Source organism: Thermobia domestica, chromosome 3 (assembly GCF_964235325.1).
Source record: "Thermobia domestica chromosome 3, izTheDome1.hap1.1, whole genome shotgun sequence".
In the NCBI taxonomy this organism is placed as follows: Eukaryota; Metazoa; Arthropoda; class Insecta; order Zygentoma; family Lepismatidae; genus Thermobia; species Thermobia domestica.
Window position 1 is genome coordinate 331,209,859 of NC_137456.1, and position 6,000 is coordinate 331,215,858.

Sequence of the window (6,000 nt, forward strand, 5' to 3'; positions counted from 1 at the left end):
TTCTTTTATTGAATAATTTGGTAAATTATTGTTTATAGGGCTATATATCGGAAATGAAATCACGTGATATCATCATGTCTTAACTGCTGCAGTGTATTATCAATATGAAAAAAAAAAACTTTTAGAGAGTTCTTAAAATATCACCTTGAAACCAACTGTTGGATTTGTTTTAAAGCTAAACAATAAGAAATATACAAGTTTTACTGCTCTGCTCCATCGCTTTCGCAGTTTATACGGACTGAAACGTTGCTACATTTTCCTGGAGTGTATTTAGCACTCTCAGCCCGACAGGTGGTATAAATTTTCCTGTTCGGCACTTTTTACAGGAAATTTTAAAATTTTATATATCAACAGACTTTAAACCAATTTCTTCGAAGTTAATAGGATATATAGTAAACGTACGAATTATTGATAATTAGAGAAACGAACTATCTATTTAGTTTGTATTGGAAGTGATGGTCCTCGAATTTTTTTTTTTTTTTTTTATTTTTGTCATTTTTTTTACTCGACGCAGTATGATACAATCTTTGTTAATATGTAATGCTGAGTTTGCACGTCACAGGAAACTTGTTTTCGGATCTAGAACTCCGAGTATATCTGTTTACTACCGTACATTTGAAAGCACTTTCCGACGTAAGGTCCTAAACAACAAACGTTATTTCTTCAAACTTTCTTTCATCGTGCGGATTCTACGCATTTTTCATCTTTTTTGTCCTACTCTATTAGGACTTGCGGATGCTAAGGAAACTGTGTCGGTAATGGCCGATTTCTACCAGCCTTCCTGATCTTTTCCTGTACACACTGTCAGAAAAGTCGTAAATCAAACAGCAAAATAAACGGCTTCTTTCACCATTTGACAGACACACTAACAGCTCTTCCGTAGTTGATCTGTAAACCCTTCGTATATCTGGCTTCCGTACAAGGCACATGTGAATAATTAGTGTAAAAGTTTTCTTGTTTTCAATTGTAGTAAAATGCTTTCACTTACGAAACAAGATTTTTTTTTCAGTAAGCTTCATATTTCTTAATACGCTCTTTTGTGTAGCGATTCGTTTCTTTTTCTACTATACAAATTAATCCGTAAAATCAGCTGACACACTTTACATGGGAAATACTCTGTACAGAGAATACCCAGGGTACATCTAAAGAGGGATTTTGCGTTTACCTGAATTTTATCCCTCGAAGCTACATCAGAATACGCCTTCATATATGAACGACTCGTTTTTTTTCCTTTCTCGGCGCAACGTCACGTTCCCTTGAGAGTTACTATCTTGTTCACTCCCGGATAAGCCGCTGAGCAAAAAAATCATTAGTCATTACTATTTAACTCACATCTGGATCGGAGTTATTCATTACTTCTGCAATTTTACCACCATTCAAAATTTGGCTCTTCTTTCTGTAATATTGATGCTCGTAGAAGGAATATGCCTAATTTTCTTTTTGAATGGTGGCATGAGATATCCTCAAGAAAATATAAATTTAAGTTCGCCCGTCTCATTGCAATCAACACAGGATGTGAGTGTGTGCGTACATTTTTGACGCCTACAAACCGTAGGGAGGTGTTGAAAACAGTCAGTGCTTTCTAATTTACAATACACCATAAGACGCAAAAACAGCTTTCGTCACCTACACTTTACATATTGTTTTCGTTCAACGATAGAAAACAAAAGACCTATGGTTCTCTGCTACATTCGCCAAAATTGATTGCAGCACAACTTAAGTGAACACGTCACTGCTAAGACTCCATTTCTTTTTTCCCTCTAAAATGTTCGTAAGCTCAAAAATATGTATACTGATAGATCTTAAGATACAAGTGGCGCCATTTTAATACGTGAATTGGGAGTTAGCTGCAGCGATAAGTCAGCAAGTGGAAAAGGCGAATGAAGTGATCATATTAAAAGATTCTTGGATGTGTTATTTCACCATTTTATTTGCGAGTTACGTTGAGATTGTACATCCATTGCTATTATTTTACGATGTTGCGAAACGTAGACTCCGCGCTGCGAGCTTCCTTAACGCGACAAAACAGCACGAGGTGGTCCGTTCAGCGTTACCAAACTTCCACTTACTGTATATACGCGCGCGGAATTTAAAGGCTCGGCAGACACATGGCTCTCTGCTCAGAGCACAGAATGTTGGAATAAACTTTTTTAAAAAAAGTTTTAATAAACGATCTACCAAGTAAACAATTTTTCGTTAAAAGTTTCATATATTTGGAGCACTAGAGTTCCAAATTTTCGAATTGTGTTAACTACGTTTCTCTACTTACAACAGTAAAAGAGATCAGAGCATCATATATTTATTTTAATAACACAAAATTCTCAGGTGATGAATACTGAACTTTTCAAAACTTACCGTTAATGGATGCATCTATATATCGTACCAGGGAAATTATTTCACGAATTTCATCCAATACGTAGTGCACTCTTTAATATTGCTATATTCTTCCAATGCAAAATGTGGTACACGAAAATAAAGAGGAAATGCCTAACTTTGGAGTCCTCTATTTTACATAACTTTTCCATATGTAGCATGTAACATATAACAATTCACATCTATTGTCCACTCAAGTATAAAGAATTTTGTCTGTAAACACATCCAAATCGAATAAGTTTTCGGTCTGGTTCGACAATGAGCTGCGTGATCTTATACAATTATACAGAGGTCCCTTTTTCACCGAGAACCCAACTATTATAATAATCTAACAAGTGAGGTGGACATTTTTTCGAGCTACCCAGTGTTTGAAAGAGCAATAAAACGCGTGCTGGCTATTGATGTTATTGTTGTTTATTTTCTTAATTCCTTTTCTTTTTTTCCCGCTTGTTGACATTACCCTGTGTAAAATGGCACAATAATGCTGTATCTGGAATTTGTCCAATAAATAAATAAATAAATAAATAAATAGATATCAAGTTTAAGATACCTTAATTGTTTAATATAAAAGGTATCTAGGTCGAAAAAGGCAAAAGGTTTAGAAACTAATCTAACACAGTGCTCATTGAAATTAGCGAAATTATAACTCTTCTTTCGATTCTACAATCCCAGCCTCTATCAACTACAAAAAAAAAAAAAAAAAAAAAAAAAAAAAGTTATGGGAACGCCTTTGTTTCGTTTTTCCACTATTATCGCTTACAAGCAAATGCAAAGTCGCTGATGCCCCTGCTCTTACGGACGCAGAAGCGAACTGAGCCGCGGCTCCACCAGATTCGCACTGCCCAATTTTGTTACATAACAAACGTACTGTTTGGTAACCACTTTGCACAGGTTCGTTTGTGTATTTTGCATACAAGATCTTTTTATTGGACGCAGTATTTAAACGCAAGTCGTGAAAGAATTTAGTTGTTTCAGCGGTCCATGTTCCGTTAAGGGGGTCCAAAACTAGTAAAAACCACAGGATTTACAGTAGGGAGAAGATGTTAGGATTGTAATGGAAAGAATATATGCTGCAAGTGTGAGATAAAAATGTAAGTAGTTTGTCGGTTGTATGTTGTGAAGGGAGGCGGAAGAACTGGAAATTATGGGGGGAAAATAAGTAGTGTAAGTGTGAAAATGTGAGTGTCAACCCAGAAGGGAGCATCGTATGTTTCTTGTGACATTTCAATACCAAACTTCGTACGATCATACGTAAGAAAGGAGAATGAATTGCTTAATTTGTACAGAGACACAGCTTAATAAAGTTAAGGTTCCTACATTTGGGAAGAAGAAGGAGCATACGGAAAAGCGCTTATCGGAATATCTCTTTAGATGTTCAGTGAAGCAGGAAAATATAGTGCACAATTTCTTAAAGACAAAGAAAATCAATACGAAAAAATGGAGAAATTGCAAATTTCGTGTAAATTGCAAAAAATAGGGAAAGACGCCTATCCAGTGTCTTTGACACCACTTCTTTCTATTGATCTTCATTTGATTACATAATATAACGTTATATTAGGTTCCATTAGGTTAGGTTAACTCAATGGAGTCTAGTGTAGTTTTGGACCCCCTTAACGGAACATGGACCGAGTAGAATAAGACAGAGTCAACTAAGGTACGGGTAGCTTTAGTTTAAGGAAGTCTTGGTCCATTTTCATAAAATTATTAGTGTGTTATTTTTCCCCTTGAGCATACAAGGTCGACCGGACATTGTAAAGTTAACCCGGAGAATTTTTCAAATTAAAACTAAATTGTGCGCATAATAACACTCCCTACGAGAAGATGTCACGTACCTTCTTCAACTAGTGATGGCCAAATTCCCGGAATGATTCCCCAAATTGGGAATATTGCTGTAATTTATGTACAATCACAAAGAAAATGGCATTATTTTACTATATTATGCTTTCAAACTTAAATGTTTTTTTTTTCTATCACAGTATATTTATTACTGTTATTTCTAGAGGATTCCTTAAACTGTATATTATGACTATGTTATTTATTAGTTTTATTATATTTAGATAGCACGCATAAATATATATTTACCTACAGTGCATTATGATCTCAATATATAGAAGAAATGATATAGTAAGTCCATATACTTTTTCACGGTTAACAGTTAAATTTTATATGTACATGGATATTCTAACTTGCCATTACTACTGATAATATAAACATATCATATTTACAAAAGTTATAAACAAATTAGGTTGAGTAACTTAAAGAAGACGCCTATCCACTTCCACTTCCACTTCTGGGGGAGGAGACGCTCCCCTTCTTTTGTTCCAGCAGCGACGCTTTGAGCATGGGGTGTAGTAAGAAAGGTAAGTGCAAGGGTAAATTACGGAAAAGGTTAGCTTAGATTAGGAAGTCATGTAGCTCAACGGCTATCCATTTACCCGGGAGAAAGTATTAACAAGGTTACAAGTTTGTTTGTTTATAGAAACGTCACATAAGTGGTGCAAAAGAACGTTGCCACTGTCTTGAAAAGATTTATCGTCAAGTTACAAAGGTAATTAAACGTGTAAAATGTAAGGATTGTATTAGCAGAAAAATGATAAAAAGTAATAAGAAGAGTACAAAGGTATATGACATGTACAAAGTAATAAGGGATATAGTATACGAGAGTGCCTCATCATTTAGCGAGGACTCACGAAGTGCAGTCTTTCAAGGATTATTCATTGAGGATATAGGAACTTGAAAATGAGGTAAAAATGCGACTTTCATTTAATTACTGAGTAATATAAAATAAAATGTACGTCGGTTTGCGTTGCGTTTCGTTGTGTTTTATGGTATGCGAAGAATAATAATGTGCCCTTGTACGTAGTGTATGAGTATATGTGGGGGATTTGAAACACATATCGCATGTCACGTGCACGTGGATGCTTCTTACTACTTCTAAATGTAATAAAATCATTTTTATACGTAGTGCAACAGTAGGAAGTATCCACGCGCACAGATCATGAGGCACTGTTGTATACTATTACCGTAATGATAAAGTAAAACATACGTGAAAATAAAAAGTAATGTCACAATCGGGAAAAAGTCAAATCAGGAGAGAAGTTCGAACAGATAATGAGGGCTGAAGGTTGATACAGACAGGGCAAAAGGTAGAGAAATGTCGGAGTGTAAAATGAAGAGGAAAGAGTCTTGAAAAAATAAGGGAATGTATGAACGTGTAAATGGAGAAAAGAGTGTAAGCGTAATGTATATGTATAGAAAGCCCACTCAACTCTCGTCCTCACAGAACACACAAAGACGATGCACTCCCCGTAAAGGCCACGCACGAACTGCAAGGTCACTAGACCCAAGGTGCTTGTACCATGTAAATTATTCGGTTCCGATAGAGGACCATAAAGACAATGTTGAAATTCAGAAATGTTTTGCGCCAAGTCCACGCTAATCTTGCGATAATCTGCATAATAGTAATAATAACAGTTACGTCGCCTAAAATGAAAACATGTATCCACCAATACCATTCTCTATTTAAACTTCAATCGCCGTTTAAATTTTTCAATGTCAATAGAAGATTCTCTCAAAAGACAGTGGCGACCTATAATAATGGCTTGCGTAAAAGCAATTCTAATCATG

General features: G+C 35.5%; 1 protein-coding gene across 2 annotated transcripts in view; it reads right to left on the reverse strand.

Annotated features, from left to right (window-relative positions):
• LOC145681214 (uncharacterized) overlaps nucleotides 1-5,704 on the reverse strand; it is a 53,350-nt gene extending 47,646 nt beyond the window's left edge. Inside the window, exon 1 of one of the 2 annotated variants that reach the window (XM_081752749.1) lies at nucleotides 4,460-5,704. The gene's annotated coding sequence lies outside the window, so the exon portion shown is untranslated. Of the gene's footprint in view, nucleotides 1-4,455 lie in introns of both variants that reach the window. The other variant, XM_081752748.1, reaches the window with a different exon arrangement.
• Between the last annotated feature and the right edge of the window lie 296 nt (nucleotides 5,705-6,000).